Source organism: Hemitrygon akajei, unplaced genomic scaffold (assembly GCF_048418815.1).
Source record: "Hemitrygon akajei unplaced genomic scaffold, sHemAka1.3 Scf000077, whole genome shotgun sequence".
NCBI classification, from domain to species: Eukaryota; Metazoa; Chordata; class Chondrichthyes; order Myliobatiformes; family Dasyatidae; genus Hemitrygon; species Hemitrygon akajei.
In genome coordinates, this window is record NW_027331963.1 from 1420000 (window position 1) to 1427186 (window position 7187).

General features: G+C 47.7%; 2 pseudogenes; both read right to left on the minus strand.

Annotated features, from left to right (window-relative positions):
• Nucleotides 1–2264: 2264 nt before the first annotated feature.
• On the minus strand, nucleotides 2265–5224 carry LOC140722415 (uncharacterized; annotated as a pseudogene).
• Nucleotides 5225–5831: 607 nt separating this feature from the next.
• On the minus strand, nucleotides 5832–6909 carry LOC140722444 (uncharacterized; annotated as a pseudogene).
• Nucleotides 6910–7187: the final 278 nt, after the last annotated feature.

Sequence of the window (7187 nt, forward strand, 5' to 3'; positions counted from 1 at the left end):
GAACGTGGATGGGAGTTGTATGGAGGCTCTGGTGCAGGTAGCTGGAAGTAGGCAGTAACAACAAAAACAGGTCGGCATTGACGGGAGGGGCCGAAGGGCCTGTTTCATTGCTGCTGCTCTCTGTGACTCTAATAATAATATAATTTGTAATTTCCACATCAGTACTTTGCTGTTTATGACTGAACCCAGACATTTACCTAAACAAGAATTGTAAGACTCTTGGCTGGCTACAAAGAGCATTTACAAGCTGTATTTCTTGCCAAATGGGTTGTTAATAAGTACCGACCATGCAGGCCGCCCAAACTTTTGCTTCGGGCCCTTTTCCTTTCTTGTTATTTTGAAACTGTAAAAGATGGAAATTAAAATCTAATCTTGCTTAAAATATTAAAGAAATGTGTCATCTTTGACTTTATGCCTTTTGCAAATCAGGTCATCTTTTACTCGCTGAGCTATTCACAGGAACAGAAATTTTGACCGCGGTTCCCAAACCTTTGCAAGGCACTGCTGGACTAAGTGTGTAAATATAGGACGGGACTACGTTGGGGAAAAAATGTGCTCGGTTTTCTAAAATTGACTCCTTCCACCTGAGGCCACGAATATATCAATCACCCCTCCTATATATTTTCATCAAAAATGAACAGGATTCAGCATTCCATGTGTGTATATGCAATCGTGATAAGAAATACAGACCAGAACACGTACATGAGAGGCCAACTCAGAAAAATAAATCATCACCCTGGAAGAAAACATTAACCAGTGGAATGAGTATGACCCTCCATGGGAGACATCCCAACGATCTGAGCAGACGAGATGGTGACAAATGAGCCCTGAATAAGGACGTTCGCTCCCAATGTCATTCTTCCTCAGCCTGAGATCTGAGGGGCGAAGAACATCTCAGACAGAACTGCAGTCAGCTCAACTTCTTCAGGAAATTCAAGGGACACCTCTTCACCCAGATTGATGACAATTTGGAACCCATCACCACAGAGGTGAACAACAGGGGAGGATTTGAAAGATCTGTTGTGGAACAGAATCAGGTCCAGCCGGCCTGAGTTGACACTCTACTGTACACTAGGTGTGTTATAAATTCACTAAGTACCAGAGACAGTGATTAAAATAGGACTGATTTATTTGTCACAGATCCAGAATATTAAACTCCCAGAAGAAACTCCTTCGATGCCCAGTGACCTGGATGGAGAACTGGGTGTGGTGAGCAGCAGCAATAATTGCAGAGTTCAGCACCGACAGTCACTCTCGAAATTGCATTCAGCAACGGTGATGGACAAATATCCAGCATGCAGCTTATTGAAACTTTCTCCCCAGTGTGAACCCGGTAGTGTGTCACAAATGTAACGCGCTGTAAGGTTTCACTGCTGATGCAGTGGACTCTCTGCAATGTTTCACTGCTGAGTTAATGGCTTCTCTGCAGCAGCAATGTTTAGGGTAAGACTAGAGATAACAGAGTTTTGGAGTGTTCGGCTATCCAATGACAGCAATGTTCTTCCTTGTGAGTCTGGAAGAGAGATTTTCATGGCCTTTTGCTGGCGAGAGATGAGAAGAAGAGAGTGGGCCCTTTTTCTTTCTTTTTGATTACTTCACTAACCATATAGTCAAAGTAAGAATTATACATCTCAGTCATTTATTCACATATTGTGTACTGTTTGTTATTTCAGGGTACTGATTTGTAACAGGGCACACATCACACAACATCCACCCAAACAAGATTTCCTAAGTTTGGCCGGGCTGGGGGGTTATCACCCCCTATATTTAGCTGCGAGCTGAAGCAAGAGTTGCATAGGGTTAGATTACTGAGTGAATCGCTTCCGAAATATACAGCAGGTGAAGGGTCTCTCCCCAGTGTGAACTCAGTCATGCACATCAGGTTGATTTCGCTGAGAGAATCTCTTCCCAAAGTCTGAGCATGAGATCGGCCTCTCCCCAGTGTGAACTCGCTGGTGTCTCTGCAGTTGAGATGTCCAAGTGAATCACTTCCCACACACTGAAGCCTGAATTATGCTTCACCGTGTAAGCTACGCCATACGCTCCGCATAGCCACGTACCTGACGCGGCACCCTAGGCCATACCGTACGCCGTAGCCTAATGCGCACCTTACGAAAATGTAACTGTGCGTCACAGACCGTGAGAACTGTGATGGGTCTGCTTGGTAGCAGCACATTTCCTCCTAGGGATTTCCTGTTGCTTCGAAGTTGGAAAATGGGCCAAATAGAGGAGAGGTTAAGTGAGGAAGTCAGAAAATATTTACATTTGTACGACTCTTCATTGGTATATTATAAAGAATGGCAAATGACATGAAATTCATGCAAATAAATTTCCACAAACATCGGTTTGGACGTCACGAACTACACTAAGAAATGGAAAAACTTCTCTCTTTTCTGCGCTGCAGTAATTTCAATAAAAGTAACTCTTGTTCAACATCTATTAGCTCCAACTCCAACAAGATGAACTCAGCAGTCGCCATCGTTCCCAACTCCACATGAGTCAATTCAACACAGTGCCATAGAACCTCAACACCAACTAGCGTTTTGCCAGAGCAACGCAGACACACGAACTCACAAGTAAAAATGCTCACAATGACATAGGCCACTTGCGTGGGCTACTGTGTATGCTACACTGTCGCGTCTGCACAGAGGGATAATTCAGGCTTGAGTCTGTGAATGGCCTCTCCCCAGTGTGAACTGACCAGTGTGCTTGTAGGTGGGCTGACTGAGTGAATCCCTTCCCACAGTCTGAGCAGCTGAATGGCCTTGCCCAGTGTGAACTCGCTGATGTACCTTCAGTTGAGATGACTGAGTGAATCCCTTACCACAGTCTGAACAGGTGAATGGCCGCTCCCCAGTGTGAACTCGCTGGTGTGCCAATAGGTGAGATGACCGAGTGAATCCCTTACCACAGTCTGAACAGGTGAATGGCCGCTCCCCTGTGTGAACTCGCTGGTGTGCCAATAGGTGAGATGACCGAGTGAATCCCTTACCACAGTCTGAACAGGTGAATGGCCGCTCCCCTGTGTGAACTCGCTGATGAACCATTAGGTGAGATGACAAAGTGAATCCCCTCCCACAGTCTGAGCATCTGAACGGCTGTTCCCCAGTGTGAACTCTCTGATGTACCTTCACTTCAGGTGAAGAAGTGAATCCCTTCCCACAGACGGAGCAGGTGAATGGCCGCTCCCCAGTGTGAACTCGCTGGTGAGCTATTAGTGTGGATGACTGAGTGAATCCCTTCCCACAGTCTGAGCAGCTGAACGGCCTCTACCCAGTGTGAACTGACTGGTGTCTCAGTAGCTGCGATGACAAAATGTATCCCTCCCCACAGTATGAGCAGGTAAACGGCCTCTCCCCCGTGTGAACTGACCTGTGTGCTTGTAGTTGGGATGACTGTGTGAATCCCTTCCCACAGTCTGAGCAGGTGAATGGCCTCTCTCCAGTGTGAACTCGCTGAAGTACCTTCAATTTAGATGAGCATGTGAATCCCTTCCCACAGTCTGAGCAAGTGAACGGCCTCTCCCCAGTGTGAACTCGCTGGTGTCTCTGCAGTTGAGATGTCCAAGTGAATCACTTCCCACACACTGAAGCCTGAATTATGCTTCACCGTGTAAGCTACGCCATACGCTCCGCATAGCCACGTACCTGACGCGGCACCCTAGGCCATACCGTACGCCGTAGCCTAATGCGCACCTTACGAAAATGTAACTGTGCGTCACAGACCGTGAGAACTGTGATGGGTCTGCTTGGTAGCAGCACATTTCCTCCTAGGGATTTCCTGTTGCTTCGAAGTTGGAAAATGGGCCAAATAGAGGAGAGGTTAAGTGAGGAAGTCAGAAAATATTTACATTTGTACGACTCTTCATTGGTATATTATAAAGAATGGCAAATGACATGAAATTCATGCAAATAAATTTCCACAAACATCGGTTTGGACGTCACGAACTACACTAAGAAATGGAAAAACTTCTCTCTTTTCTGCGCTGCAGTAATTTCAATAAAAGTAACTCTTGTTCAACATCTATTAGCTCCAACTCCAACAAGATGAACTCAGCAGTCGCCATCGTTCCCAACTCCACATGAGTCAATTCAACACAGTGCCATAGAACCTCAACACCAACTAGCGTTTTGCCAGAGCAACGCAGACACACGAACTCACAAGTAAAAATGCTCACAATGACATAGGCCACTTGCGTGGGCTACTGTGTATGCTACACTGTAGCGTCTGCACAGAGGGATAATTCAGGCTTGAGTCTGTGAATGGCCTCTCCCCAGTGTGAACTGACCAGTGTGCTTGTAGGTGGGCTGACTGAGTGAATCCCTTCCCACAGTCTGAGCAGCTGAATGGCCTTGCCCAGTGTGAACTCGCTGATGTACCTTCAGTTGAGATGACTGAGTGAATCCCTTACCACAGTCTGAACAGGTGAATGGCCGCTCCCCAGTGTGAACTCGCTGGTGTGCCAATAGGTGAGATGACCGAGTGAATCCCTTACCACAGTCTGAACAGGTGAATGGCCGCTCCCCTGTGTGAACTCGCTGGTGTGCCAATAGGTGAGATGACCGAGTGAATCCCTTACCACAGTCTGAACAGGTGAATGGCCGCTCCCCTGTGTGAACTCGCTGATGAACCATTAGGTGAGATGACAAAGTGAATCCCCTCCCACAGTCTGAGCATCTGAACGGCTGTTCCCCAGTGTGAACTCTCTGATGTACCTTCACTTCAGGTGAAGAAGTGAATCCCTTCCCACAGACGGAGCAGGTGAATGGCCGCTCCCCAGTGTGAACTCGCTGGTGAGCTATTAGTGTGGATGACTGAGTGAATCCCTTCCCACAGTCTGAGCAGCTGAACGGCCTCTACCCAGTGTGAACTGACTGGTGTCTCAGTAGCTGCGATGACAAAATGTATCCCTCCCCACAGTATGAGCAGGTAAACGGCCTCTCCCCCGTGTGAACTGACCTGTGTGCTTGTAGTTGGGATGACTGTGTGAATCCCTTCCCACAGTCTGAGCAGGTGAATGGCCTCTCTCCAGTGTGAACTCGCTGAAGTACCTTCAATTTAGATGAGCATGTGAATCCCTTCCCACAGTCTGAGCAAGTGAACGGCCTCTCCCCAGTGTGAACTCGCTGGTGTCTCTGCAGTTGAGATGTCCAAGTGAATCACTTCCCACACACTGAAGCCTGAATTATGCTTCACCGTGTAAGCTACGCCATACGCTCCGCATAGCCACGTACCTGACGCGGCACCCTAGGCCATACCGTACGCCGTAGCCTAATGCGCACCTTACGAAAATGTAACTGTGCGTCACAGACCGTGAGAACTGTGATGGGTCTGCTTGGTAGCAGCACATTTCCTCCTAGGGATTTCCTGTTGCTTCGAAGTTGGAAAATGGGCCAAATAGAGGAGAGGTTAAGTGAGGAAGTCAGAAAATATTTACATTTGTACGACTCTTCATTGGTATATTATAAAGAATGGCAAATGACATGAAATTCATGCAAATAAATTTCCACAAACATCGGTTTGGACGTCACGAACTACACTAAGAAATGGAAAAACTTCTCTCTTTTCTGCGCTGCAGTAATTTCAATAAAAGTAACTCTTGTTCAACATCTATTAGCTCCAACTCCAACAAGATGAACTCAGCAGTCGCCATCGTTCCCAACTCCACATGAGTCAATTCAACACAGTGCCATAGAACCTCAACACCAACTAGCGTTTTGCCAGAGCAACGCAGACACACGAACTCACAAGTAAAAATGCTCACAATGACATAGGCCACTTGCGTGGGCTACTGTGTATGCTACACTGTAGCGTCTGCACAGAGGGATAATTCAGGCTTGAGTCTGTGAATGGCCTCTCCCCAGTGTGAACTGACCAGTGTGCTTGTAGGTGGGCTGACTGAGTGAATCCCTTCCCACAGTCTGAGCAGCTGAATGGCCTTGCCCAGTGTGAACTCGCTGATGTACCTTCAGTTGAGATGACTGAGTGAATCCCTTACCACAGTCTGAACAGGTGAATGGCCGCTCCCCAGTGTGAACTCGCTGGTGTGCCAATAGGTGAGATGACCGAGTGAATCCCTTACCACAGTCTGAACAGGTGAATGGCCGCTCCCCTGTGTGAACTCGCTGGTGTGCCAATAGGTGAGATGACCGAGTGAATCCATTACCACAGTCTGAACAGGTGAATGGCCGCTCCCCTGTGTGAACTCGCTGATGAACCATTAGGTGAGATGACAAAGTGAATCCCCTCCCACAGTCTGAGCATCTGAACGGCTGTTCCCCAGTGTGAACTCTCTGATGTACCTTCACTTCAGGTGAAGAAGTGAATCCCTTCCCACAGACGGAGCAGGTGAATGGCCGCTCCCCAGTGTGAACTCGCTGGTGAGCTATTAGTGTGGATGACTGAGTGAATCCCTTCCCACAGTCTGAGCAGCTGAACGGCCTCTACCCAGTGTGAACTGACTGGTGTCTCAGTAGCTGCGATGACAAAATGTATCCCTCCCCACAGTATGAGCAGGTAAACGGCCTCTCCCCCGTGTGAACTGACCTGTGTGCTTGTAGTTGGGATGACTGTGTGAATCCCTTCCCACAGTCTGAGCAGGTGAATGGCCTCTCTCCAGTGTGAACTCGCTGAAGTACCTTCAATTTAGATGAGCATGTGAATCCCTTCCCACAGTCTGAGCAAGTGAACGGCCTCTCTCCAGTGTGAATTCTTTGATGTACTTTCTGTTGGTATGAGCCAGTGAATCCTTTTCCACAGTCCAAGCAGGTAAATGGTCTTTCCCCAGTGTGAACTCTCTGATGTAGCTTCAGTTTAGATGACTTAGTGAATCCTTTCCCACAGTCAGAGCAGGTGAACAGCCACTCCTCAGTGTGGACTTGCTGGTGAACCATTTGGTCAAATGACCGAGTAAAACCTTCCACACAAATTCAGTAAATGACCAGCCTCTGCCCCAGTGAGAACTAACTGGTGTGTCCACAGGTGGGAAGACCAACTGAATCCTTTCTCACATACAGAACAGGTGGATGGCCTTGTCCCAGTGTGAACTTATTGATGTCCCTTCAGTTGAAATGTCCATCTGAATCCATTCCCACTGTCTGAGCAGATGAATGGGCATTCACCCGTTGAAAATGACAGACGTGCCAGTCGATCAGATGATAGAGTGAATCCGTCTCCGCAGTCTGAGC